Genomic DNA, 13,289 nt, shown 5'->3' with positions numbered 1-13,289 from the left:
AGGGCCGCTTACCCAGTTTTGGCAGGCTGTGGAGGGCCACATGGGTAGCCCTGCCCCTTGACAGGTGCCCCACCCCCTGGTCACCATCTTGAGACCAATGTCCCAGGGCCAGCACCGGTGGGGCCCAAAGCGGGGCACAGGCTGGCAGGGGTCTGTGGAGCCAGGCTGGGCTGCACCAGCAAGGTGAGGGGGCAAGCTGGCCTGGCTCCATAGAGCCCCTGCTGGCTGGGACTCTGCGCTCCTGCCACCCTGCTCGGCCCTGCTGGCACTGGCCCCAGGACACTGGTGCAGGCCCCATGCTACTGATGGCTCTTGCACCTGCTCACTCTCAGTGCCCTCCCAGCCCCGTGGTACAGGCAGGGGGCAGTGTGCAGCCCTGAGCCCCTGCTCCCTGGTGGGGAATGAGCTGGTGCTTAGTGCGGAGAAAAGTGGCCCCTCACCCACCCCATGGCCGGTGCTCCCTGCTGCAGCTGCTCACAGCCCACCTGCGGCTGATCCGAGAAGGCACAGGCAGCCCCACGTGGGCTGTGAGCGGCTGCAACACGGGGCGCCGGGCACGGGGCAGATGAGGGGCCACTTTTCCCCTCTGCCTGCTCAGGACAGCCCCACATGGGCTGTGAGCAGCTGCAGCAGGGAGCACGGTCCATGGGGCGGGGGAAGGGCTGCTTTCCTTCATGCTGGGAAGGAGCAGGGAAGGAGCCCAGGGAAAAGCTGAGCATGGGGAAAAGCAGCCCCTCCCCTGCCCCATGCGCCGCCCCCGTGCGGCCTGAAGGGGGCTGCCTGTGCCTGCTCAAGACAGCCCCACATGGGCTGCAAGTGGCTGCAGCATGGAGCGCTGGCCATGGGGCAGGCAAGGGGCTGCTTTTCTCTATGCTTAGCTTTTCCCCAGGCCACGTTTCCCCAGGCTCCTTCCCTACCCGGGGTCCTCCCTTCCCCTCCCCCCCCACCTTACCTGAGGTTCCGGTGCAGTGTAGCCACAAGGTCCCAGGCCAGAAGCCCCTTTTGGGGCTTCCAGCTGGGGGGCCGGGGCGGGGCCAGGTGGGTCCTGCTGTTGCAGGAGCCCGACGGGGCTTCACCTGGGTCCTACTGCCCCTGGGGACAGAAACCAAGGGCAGATAAATATTAATTTTCTAAATTTTTTAGGAGCCCTACGGGCTGGATAGAATGGCCTCGCAGGCTGGATCTGGCCCGCAGGCCATATTTTGCCCACCCCTGATGTAACCTAATGATGGCTAAATCAAGGGCTTATACAGTGCTAAATAAATTGCTGGTTACAAAATAGTAGACAAAACTAGTCATATCTGGGTTCTGGGGGCAACATGTAGGGGGTGCATGTGGGTGCCGCTCACCACCCCCGCCGCTGACACCACTGGCGGTGTCTGCAGGCGGTCAGTGATCCCCGCCACCACTGCCGGCAGTGTCTGTAGGTAGCCACAGACCCCTGGTTAGCGCTCGCCACCGCCTGCCGCTGCTGACAGCACCGGTGACATCTGTGGGAGTTCCTGCTTACCGCTGCTGCACTCCCGCCACCACTGCCACACTCCCACCACCGCCATGCCCCCCCAGCTGCCGTGGGCATGCAGCATTCATGTTGGGTTCCATGTTGACATTCTGGATTGCTAGTGTCTCAAACTCTATTTCTTCCTTCTCTTTGTCTGCCTGAGTCCTTTTTCACTGTTTCAGGCACCTGTATGAAAGTATCTTTTTACATTGCCCATTTAGTCTTAAAGTATCTGGCAGAGCAAAAGATGCCAAGATGAAAAAGGAACTCCAAAAATCTTGAAGAAAATATCCAAAGCAATGGGATCTTTGGATTTGTCCCTCCAAGAAAGTTGGAATCATCTGACTTACTTGGGAATCATTTCATAGTTTAATGGTTAATCCGCAGTTGAGAGTTGTTCCAGGTTAATTTGTGTTAATCTCTGTTAAAAGAACTTTGTGTCTACAAGTAACTTTTGGTTCTGAATCATTGTTGTTTTAATGAGTGCTAATAAGTATACTTTGGAACCAATTTTACTGAGATGTGGGATGATGCAGTACCAACACAAAGCTGTCTATCTGCCACACTGGTATCCCACACGGCTCTGCTGTCTAGTTAAGATATTTGCTTTTTTATTTGTATGCCCTCAACTACTCCTGACTAGATATGGCATCACTATTTAAATGGTGGTGTACAGCTGGGTGCTATCTTTTGCAGTTCCAGCTTGTGGGGGAGTTCACATACATATGTCATACTCCTGATTATTTACTGTTTATGCCTCATGTACACAGTCTTGTTCCGAAATGCTATATTAGCTAACTGTTGGCACCCTGAGAGCAAGACCATAGCTAGTTATAGCTTTTGTAAACATAAATGTGGAGGTGGTGTACAGGCAGGCTTTGTTGGAACCATGTTCTAAGCAGCAATAAGATTTCCCTCAAGCAATTTTATAATTGCTATCTCTTCCATGTAGAAAACAAAAAGGCATCAGACAATTGTGCACTAGCTCAATTTCACTTGCAGTGTAGATGGCCCTTTGTTATAGCAGCTGTGTTCTACCTCAATGCTAATAATGAGCAACAAGAATAAAATACAGCAAAAAAGCTTGAAGTATGGCTTAAAATAGTGACTGTTATTTAACAGTGTGCTATTATACAGGAAAACTGTTTTTCACCTTGTTGATTTAAAAATGTAGCAAAGCCATTAAAATGAGCTTTGTGACCTATTTGTACTTTTCCTACATGTTCTTACTTAGATAGCGTACTATTCCTTCTTAGCTTTCTTATAGAATTAGTTTCTGAAGGAAGGCTGCCAACATATAACAGATGAACAACTCAGAGAGATGAATAGGATGCCAGAAAATGTACAGCTGACAAAAAGGCAAGACTGTTACTGATAAATATTACATATATACCTAAATTAGGATTGAAAAAGACTTATGAGAGAGACTGTGCTTTCAGAAACATTCCAATTGAACGCTTAATGTAAAATTAGCATACTTTTCTTCTTCCATACTACATGTAAACTTTGTAGCTGTCCAAGGATGACATAGGCCAGCTAGACAGAAAACAGGATAGACATGTACCTTATAGACTAACTAAATAAGAGATGCATATACTTTTGTGAGCCAGAGCTTACTTCATCAGATGCTAAGAAAGAACATGAACAAAGCATAGGGCAGTTAGGCATATTTTAAAGGAATCTGTTATGATGTGTTGCCTGTCAAGTCTGGCCTCTCTTGGTCTGCTATCTGGTACCATGTAAACCAGAATAGCCTGTTCCGTGGTTGGGTTGTTGGCAACTAAGCCAGTGCCCCCATTGGTCTAGCTTGAATGAGGAGGGTGTATGAACATCCAGTAGGACTAAAAACAAGACTTAACAAAAGGTAGATGAGCTCACTGTGAGCCAACAGCCATCGATACCTGGAGAGGAGATGGGTGCCACCAGGTCACTCTGCGTGAAGAATCACCAATGATGAAAATCAACTCAACTAACCTAGAAGGTTCTTACAGCATCTAAGGTGCCCCAGTGGCCACAGTGGCCTTGACACTGGCTTGACTTATTATGTTGTGTTAATTGTCTGTGCCATGTACTGTAAACTCTGCAATGCTGAATATGTGATCTGCCTGAAGACTTCACTATTACAGCAAGCAAAGACTAGTACAGTCTGATACATCACTAAAAGTACAGGTATGAGCATTCCCAAGTAATAGGTCAGTATTGCTATTGTCATACTCATTTCACAATAATATATTTTTCTCTTTAAAATGTTTTAAATAATTTAGGTCTACAAACATTTTTTTTGCTCATTGTTGAGACAGATTGCAAAGATTTCTACTGGTTTGTATCACTCCTGTACCTTTCAGTTGAAAGAATATTGGGCATTTAGAATTGAGATTTTCATAAAAAAGCATAGCCACTATTGTCACTGCGCTCTTTGAGAGAGACTGTACTTTGTGTGAGAGGCAAGAATTTCTTAGGGTGATATCTTTTATTGGACCGAATGCATAGTTGGGATAGAGTTAGACCAGGGGTGGGCAAAATATGGCCCGCGGGCCATTCTATCCAGCCTGCAGGGCCCCTAAAAAATTTAGAAAATTAATATTTATCTGTCCTTTGTTCCTGCTAAAAATGGCAGGAAGAAGGGGCAGTAGGACCCAGGGGAAGCCCGGCAGGCTCCTGCAACAGCAGGGCCTGCCCGGCCCCACCCCGACAGCTGGAAGCCCCAGCAGGGGCTTCTGGCTTGGGACTGTCCCAAGGGAACGCCGGGCGGGCTCCTGCAACAGCGGGGCCTGCCCGGCCCCACCCCGACAGCTGGAAGCCCCAGCAGGGGCTTCTGGCTTGGGACTGTCTGACTGCACCGCACCAGAACCTCAGGAAAAGGGGGGATGAGGGGAGAGGACCCCAGGCAGGAAGGTTCCTGGGGAAAAGAGGTCCCTCGCCCGCCCTGTGTCTGGGAAGCCCCAGCAGGGGCTTCTGGCTTGGGACTGTCTGACTGCACCGCACCAGAACCTCAGGAAAAGGGGGGATGAGGGGAGAGGACCCCAGGCAGGAAGGTTCCTGGGGAAAAGAGGTCCCTCGCCCGCCCTGTGTCTGGCGCTCCCTGCTGCAGTTGCTCGCAGCCCATGTGGGGCTGTCCTGAGCAGGCACAGGAAGCCCCACATGGGCTGTTAGCGGCTGCAGTACCCCCACATGGGCTGTTAGCGGCTGCAGTGCGGGGTGCTGGCCACGGCGTGGGCGAGGGGCCGCTTTTTCCTCACTCAGCACCAGCTTGTAACCTGCCCCTGCTGCCAGCCTGAACCTTGTGCCAGCTCTGGGTTCACCCATGGGGGCTGCACATGGTGGCAGCAGCTGTGGCCCCCCCAGGGCAGTTTGCTGCTGCTGCCTACCTGGAGCTTGCACACTGGGCAGGCCAGAGGCAGCGGTGGCAAACGCTGCCCAGCATGGCAAGTGAGGAGGGCTGCAGCTGCTCCCACCACGTGCAGCCCTGACAGGCGAGCCCGGAGCTGGCGCGGGGCCCAGGCTGGCAGTGGGGGCAGGTTACAAGCTGGTGCTGAGTGCAGGAAAAGTGACCCCTCGCCCACCCCATGCCTGGTGCCCCATGCTGCAGCCGCTCGCAGCCGGCGCGGGGCTGGCTGTGCCTGCTCAGGACAGCCCCATGCGGGCTGCGAGGGGCTGCTGCAGGGAGCGCCGGCCACGGGGCGGGTGAGGGGCCGCTTTTTCCCACACTCAGCACCAGCTCCTTCCCTGCTGGTGAGCATGGGGTCAGAGCTGCATGCTGCCCCCTGTCTGTACCGCAGGGCTGGGGGGACACTGGGAGTGAGTGGGTGCACGGGGCCCACTCCAGTGTCCCAGGGCCAGCACTGCCAGGGCTCAGAGCAGGGTGGCAGGGGTACAGGGTCCCGGCTGGCAGGGGCTCTATGGAGCCTGGTCAACTCCCCCTCTCCCTGCTGGTGCAGCCCAGCCTAGCTCCACAGACCCCTGCCTGCCTGCGCCCTACTCTGGGCCCCACCAGTGCTGGCCCTGAGACATTGGTCCCAAGACATTGAGACATTGGTCCTAAGATGGTGACCAGGGGGCGGGGCACCTGTCAAGGGCAACCCATGCTGCCCTTGACAGCTTGCCAAAATTGGGTAAACAGCCCTCCGCCTGAAATAATTGCCGGCCCCTGAGTTAGACAAACTTTCAAATGCAAGACATTCATCAGGTTGCTGATTTATGGAATGTCATGGTGACAACTTTACTGTTCCACTAGCACTGTAGTTTATGACATATTGTTAAATCTTCTTACTATGTTGGTCACAAGGTGGAGGCCAGAGAGCAGTCTCACAATGCCAGGTGTTCTACAAACATAAGCCATCCTTTGACCATTTTTTTTCAGCATAATCCTGTATCTTTACAGAGGCCTGGACTTTATATTCCTTAATGTCCCTTTTAGGCCTATGGTTCTATAAAAATGGTAATACAGGACACCCTCACTATTCATGGGTTCGGCATTTGCAGTTTCAAATATTTGTGAATGCCAGACCTGCATCTTAAATACACTTACAGGAGCTCCTTGGGAGCTCCGTGCTTGCTGCCGCTGGGCTCCCATCCCTGCCACCAGGCTCCCGCTGTTGCCAGCACAACCGTGCCCCCCCACACCAGCCACTGGGAGCACAGCATTCATGAATGCAGTGCTGTATTCACAGATTTTGCCATTCGCGGGGATCTTATGAATGGCAAGGGTCGCCTGTACATTTTTTACATAAATCCTAAAGTATTAGCACCATTCATTTTGATGTCATAACACACATGTGAATAAACAGAAGGTGTAGTGAGGTCTTGTCTAATTCTGTCACTAAGTCACTGGGAGATATTAACCAGTGAGATATTCACTGAGATTGGCCAGGGGACAGAATTAGGTATAGAAACTCCTCCTGAGAATGTGAGGTTTCAATGAAAGTTCTGCTGCCCAAATTAGAGGCGAGAGCTTTGTGAAACTAGCCCTGAATCACTACTCTTTTTTGAGTTTCCATATTGTAAAAAATGAGGCACTAATACTAATTAGGCCTCACAGAGGTATTACAAGTATTATTTTGTAGATAGTTTTAAAAGTGAAAACCCCTATAGAGCTGCTAAATATTATTATGGGTCTAACAAATCAGAACAACTTTTACATCTTTTGTGTTATAATTCACGTATCCTGGAATTCTCAAAAGTAGCAACTGCTGTTCTGACAATAGAAGTTACCTTCAGTGTGAGAAGTCAGAGCAATATTGAATGAAATTTCCCGTAATAGAATTCCCAGGTTTTCCATTTTATACAAACTTTTAGTTAAGCAAGCCTTAACTTGTTTTTTCCTATATTTGACAGCAATTCTTTCCCATACTATCATTTTTTCTTGAGGGAAACATACAAGAAGTGCCTCCAGAAAGCTTAAAATCATTGAGAAGGAAAACTCCAAAAACCTTTTTTGAGAAAGTTGAAGAATTTTCCCCCCTAGAATTTAAGAGCAACCTCATTTAGGTTGTTTTCTTTCTAAAGTACTCTGCTCACTAAAGCTGAAGTCATCCATACATTTAGACAGATATGATAATATAGGATATGTTTTCAATATGCCCATTTTATTTTTTAACACAAATGAGATGTAAATGATATGAGAAATGAGTTACAAACATGTTGACAATATCCCAAGAGAGAGAGAAAAAATCTATGGATTTAATTTCAAAGACCTAAAGGCTTTTATTACAGCTATTTCATTTTATGACTTCAACAAAAACAGCAGAGCGAAAAAAGCATATTCAGGCAAACAGTCCACACAACCATAAAAACCGTAATGTTCTAATCTTCCTATGGCTCTTCCTCCTTAAAATACCCCTTATCTATTTTATTGACCCTTTCTAGCCTGTCCAAATGGAATGCAATTTAAACCTTTTAATTGCTATTCTGTTCAAAATGCCCATTAAATTGCAAATAATCCCCATTTTCCTTCACACAGTCAGTTTCTACTGCTTTGGAATTCCTGTTCAGACTGCTCAGTTCAATTTAACTATTGAGGTAAAAAGTAAAATTTTCATAAGTGCCTAAGATGATCTAGGAACCCAAATATTATTTTCAAAAGGAAATTTAGGACCTTATAAAATGAAGACTAAATGTGGGTGCATTTTAACATTTCATTTTGTATCTGTTTATTTTTAAAAATCTAGGAGTTTCTTTGGATTTTTACACAGGTATGGGATTAATCATGCAACAGGGATCTTGAGAAAGAGGAAAAGTCATCACCTGAAAGCATGATAAAAAGAACATAGGAAGTGAAGGAGAAAAATGGATCAAACAGTGTGGCATGTTGAAGAGCAAGTTGTGTAGCAGGCTGAAACAAAGATGTAAAACAATAGCTCCTTTTTGTGAAACGCTCAGTAGGGTTGTGTACAAATATGACTGCAGTGATAAATAAAGGTCATCCATATTAAAAACTAGAACTGTGGACTGCAAGAGAAAACAACCAGCAGTAGCTACAGCAGCTTCTGGTTTCTGTGATGTCAGCACTATACAATAATAAATAGAGCAATTTAAGTATTAAATACAAGCTCTCCTTTTATTATTGAAAAGAATGCCACATTATTAATCATACAATTAGTCAAGGAATAGAGAGCACAGCCTTAATCATCAGGTCTGCCAGGATGCAGGTGCAGGTGGTTAGTTCAGAGCTGCTTCAGTTCCTCTTGAGGATGCCAACCAGTGTGGCCACTAGTGGAGTTTAAAAAGCCCTAGGGCTGGTTCTGGGCTCCCTCTGGCATGTTTTAAGAAGTTTGATGAAGAAAGCTCATTTCCTTCAAACCTTTTGAACTCTGTAGGTTCCTCAGCTAAAAAACTCTTAAGTCACAGCAGTGTAGCTTCCTCCTATCTGCTTAGCAAAAGGGGTTAATTCAATTCCAGTATGAAATCAATGGGACCCTGTCCATTAAGACAAGTATGCACAAGAATCCTTCTTAGCTCTCTTAATTCACAGAGCCCACGAAGACTGAATCTTTATTTCCTTTTTTTCTTTTTTTAAAGAAGCAGTTCTGAGGCATATGTCCTGGGAAATGCTTGAGTTGGTACCTACACTTGAAACATCCCAAGCAATATCAGAATAAGGCAGGGTTCTCTAGCAGTATTAAAAGATAGAATTCATTATCTATACCAGTAGTCCTCAACCTTTTTAGACTCAAGGCATACTCAGAAAATAATAACTTTAATTCTTTTGACTGCATAAAAATAATAAAACAATTTTTTTTCTTGCTGAGAACTCAGAAAGACCACAACAGCTCAGCATGTTTTTGATGCTATGGATTCCTCCTTGAAATCTCGGGGTTTATCTTGTGAATCATGTTTGCACACTGAGTAGTGCTAACATTGCGGTGCACTCTGCAGCACCCTTGAAAGGATCTCAAGGCTCCTCAGATGCCATAGCACCCTGGATCAGAATCCTTCATCTACAATCACTATAAAGTTAAAACTGATGGAAAACTGCCAAATAAAATGGACATATAAGTCTTCTCTGGCTGTTTTTTAATCTGTATTTAAGAGTTTGAGTAAATACAAAAATACCTTAGATGATATTTCAAATTATGTTATAGCACTTTGGTAATTGTTAGACTAAGACCTAATGCAAGGCAGAATTTAACTTCAATCACTTCTCCTAATCACTTGTATTACTAGAACAATTAGAACAAGAACTAAAGGCCATAAACATTTTATGGTAAAATGGAAGGTCTGTGTATCTTAGGTCTTTTTTTTTTTCTTTCTCATGCCTTTTTGTATTCTAAAATTGTAGCTTTTAAACGACTGACCCCAGCATAGTTGTGTGTTATCATCATCATAATTTTTTTCAGCTGTGAGGAGGTACCACTACAAACATGCTCAGTGCTGTCATTTATGCAGCTGAGTAGTCCTACTGACCTCTTGGGAACCTGATTTGGATGGGACAACCAGGGATATAAATTTCGGTAGCCAGTCCTTAATTTGAGTCACCTGCGTCATAGGGATGTTTGATGCTAATAGCAAATTTTGAAGGGAAAATGGTATTTCAAGACTTGTTTACAAAGTTCTGAAAATGAAAGAAGTAACAGGGCAACCCCGTTCATCTTCTATGAAGTTTCTGTATGACACAGTGCAATATCCCAGCAAAGTTACTACTTAGAGAGGAAACCTCTAAGGAAATTCCAGGTATTAAGAAAAGTGGTGTTGCTTGAACAGCCTAACAGAGCACTCTTGTTTTCGAGTCACAGCAGAGCCAGTGCCTCATTCAGACACACATGGCTCCTTATTGCAGGAGGTGCCACATTTACAAGACATAAAAGCGACCTTTTGATCACTAAAGCCATTAAAACTCTTATTACACTTTGCATAATTAGAAGTCTCACCTCTAAGATTAAATGGTAACTTTGGTAACTAAGGGCTAGATCCAGTAAGAGATTTAAATACTATACTGATGAGCATTGCACAACCTTAGAGACTGTCATATTGAATGAAATAGTTTGAATGTTTGTAAAGGTTGCCCATTAGCCAGTTTCAGGAAGAAGATAGGATTTATCTCCTTATCTAGCTCATTGTTTCGGAGCTATGTGCAAAATGTCCTGACTTCACTTAAAGCCTTAATTTAAATTGTATCTTTAGAAGTTTTTTACAAAGAAAGCAAATATCCTGAATTCCGAGACATCAAAGCCTAAGGCCTTTTAACCAAATTGCTAAGAAAAGGGTATTTACAGTGATATGGAAGAAGTCTCCCCAAAATGCTCAACAAAGGTAATTTCTGTTGAGTAAGATCCGAGCCCAAATTTGGGAGGTATGATAAGTTGAGTAGGAGGAGCCCAATGACGGCAGCTCACTCAATAAAAACCTGTAACTTACTGTCCCAATTTGGAGGTGACTTCACTTGCAGAACAACGAAGGAAGAATCACAAGTGTAAACTCGGATTAGATTGATCACCTAATCCAACCTCTCCGTGAACACGAATCTCTTAGTTCACGCTGAAGCCGCGGAGCACCTGAAAGGGACTGAAGGAAGGGGACGTAGTCCTATCGCTGGTGAGCCCAGCTCATTGAATCGTATTGCTGAGGCCAGCCTATTGAACCGTACTACTGAGGCCAACCCATTAAATCGTACTACTGAGGAATGAAACCATATTTTGGTATTTGGCTTCTCGGAATTCTAGGATTGTAAGTATATTATGAAAAATAACAGTATTGATTCAAATTTAACTTTTAGTTGTAATTGTAGTTGTTTTTGTAACACTAATTCTTATAGCATTGTTTGGGAAGGAAGTGCATTCGGAGCATTGTTTCTGATATATGTAATTATTGTGTTTTTAATGTTTGTGGTGTTTCTTAAAGCTAAGCAGTGTTATATACGTAGCAAAGAGTTTTAAAATAAAATTGTGTTGTATAAATTAAGTGTGTAATCATTGTGAAATCGTGCAATCAGCTAACTACTCCCCCAGCCAGTGCATCAAAACGAATCAGTAAATTGTGTGGGATTTTCTCTATTCCATAACCCACTAGAGACAGAGACCTGAACCCTGACAGTGAAATCTAGACTCTCAAGGTGCTTAGGCTCTCTACACAATGCAAAAGGGAGTTAGGTGATTTAGAATAGGATCTAGGGCACTGACCTAAGAGGAGGGGGTCCAGCACTTTGCATGAAACAATATATGCGTAAACAGTTCTTGAAGCATGGACTGCAACCCAAATAAGTGCTCTAAACACCGGTTCTCAACCTTTTTTGTACCAGGACCCATTTGTAAACACTGATGGCCAGTCATGACCCAACCCACTGCTCCCTGCTCCCAAGTGTGTGGGGCAGGGGGTGGGCAGGGATGTTGGGCAGGGGGCCTCAAGCAACCTCTTGCAGACTGGAACTCTGATGGCCCGCAAGGGAAAAGCCAGTTTCCCACGTTTTTCTCCTTTAAAGGAAAATCAATTTTTGATTCATTTTTAAAGTTTGTTCATGACCCTTTCATATATTCTTGCAACCCACTTTTGGGTCATGACCCACGGGTTGAGAAACACTGGATTAGAGAACCATGCTTTCTCTCTCTCTCTTTCTCTCTCTCTCTCTCTCTCTCTCTCTGGCTTAGTAAATCTGGATTTCTTTTTTTGGAAAGTGAGACAGCTTGAAAAAGTTGTGTGGACCTTCTCCCCCACAACAGCTTATAGCCTAATGACTAGGATTCTGAGAGCGGTGGGTGTGGGCTACCTCAGGCACAAGACAGATTGGATCTGGGTCACCCCATAACCTGTGTGAGGGCTCTAACCACTTCTCTACGCATAAAAGTGGGGAGATGGTAGTAATACTATCATCTCTGAGTTCTGTGCAGCTCAGTGCATTGGCCATGCTCTTAGAACGTACACCCAGCAAACATCTCAGGGAAGATGAGAAAGGGAATGCCTTATTTCCAGTCTGTAAGGCACGGAGTAAGCACTGAGTTACTCCAGCCTGCCAAAACTGAGGTGCTCCTGGGCATAAACAGAAGGCAGGCCTCCAGGGACCTGAGGAGCTTTAACAACAAAAACAAGTAGTTTTGGGACTGAGGAGCCTCTTGGGTTAGGTAGCAGCTGAGCAGGAGTTTTCAGATTTGGACTTAGGTGGAAAAAAGGCACCTAAGTCCTTTTTTTTTTTTGGGGGGGGGGGGTAGGGATCTGAACCAAAGTCCATCCTGCAGTTTCATTTTGGCTAGCTATGGTATTCTGGATTTTTCTCAGGATCGGATATCCAGAAAAATGCCTTTACTGTTAGAATAGCGAGGCTGTGGAATAGACGGCCTAGGGAAGTTGTGAACTCTCCATCGTTGGAGGTGTTCAAGAGGTTGGATAGGCACTGGTCAGGGATGATCTAGGTGTAGTGATGCCGATGTTCTACCATGGGTATTTCCCATGCTTCTGGGCTTTGCCCCTTTTGTGCCACATGTATCAGGGGGCTTTTAAGCATTGGGGGCTGGCTACAGTGTGTGACTGAGGTGTGTCAATGCTGCTCAGGGTCAGACTAATCATCATGTTTGGAGTCAGGAAGTCATTTTATCCCATGGTCAAATTGATATGGTCTGTAGGGATTTTTGCCTTCCTCTGTAGCAGGGGGTGCGGCCCTCTACACAGGATCTCTTGAGCATATATTGGTGACGTTTCACAGAAGCAGGACCTTGGCTGTCCTGGTTTCCCTGCTTTCCCTGTGGCAGGTTAGGGTGTTAGGTCTATGTTGTGTCAGGGTTGACGGTACTGTTATGCAGAGTTTAGATTATGGATTGTATGGGATAGTTTGGCTAGGGGTGATCCTGCTTCATGCTGGGGGTTGGACAAGATGACCTCTGGAGGTCCCTTCTAGCCTTACTTCTCTGATTCTGTGAAACCCAAGCATTCATTGTCCTTCATATTTAAAAATAAATAAATAAAAGAATTAGGTTGAAAACTGAAGTTTAAATAAATCAATGAATGAATAAGCGAGGTTGGGACTCCTGCCTCTTTGACTTCTGAACCCTTCCAGGACAATGTGGAATCACTTGTCAGGCAAGGTGCTTTGATTAGATGTGACATCTTTTATGAGCCCAACCGAGTAGTTGGAAAAAGTTCTCAGCAAGCTTTTGGGCGCAATCGCCCTTCTTCAGGCATAGGGAGTCTCTGCAGTTCACTTGTCAGCTTTTTCTTTGCACCCATTAACTTCTGTTCCCTTCCCTTCTTTTCCAAAAGCGGATTCTTGGGAGAGCATGACTCCCATGAAGGGTGCCTGCCAGAAAACCACCAGGCGGCTTAAATTAAACCTGCCAAAACTAGCGATGGCTGCTTCTGCCTGGGC

Source organism: Alligator sinensis, unplaced genomic scaffold, assembly GCF_000455745.1.
Source record: "Alligator sinensis unplaced genomic scaffold, ASM45574v1 scaffold223_1, whole genome shotgun sequence".
NCBI lineage: Eukaryota > Metazoa > Chordata > Crocodylia > Alligatoridae > Alligator > Alligator sinensis.
This window is presented reverse-complemented; position numbering follows the sequence as displayed.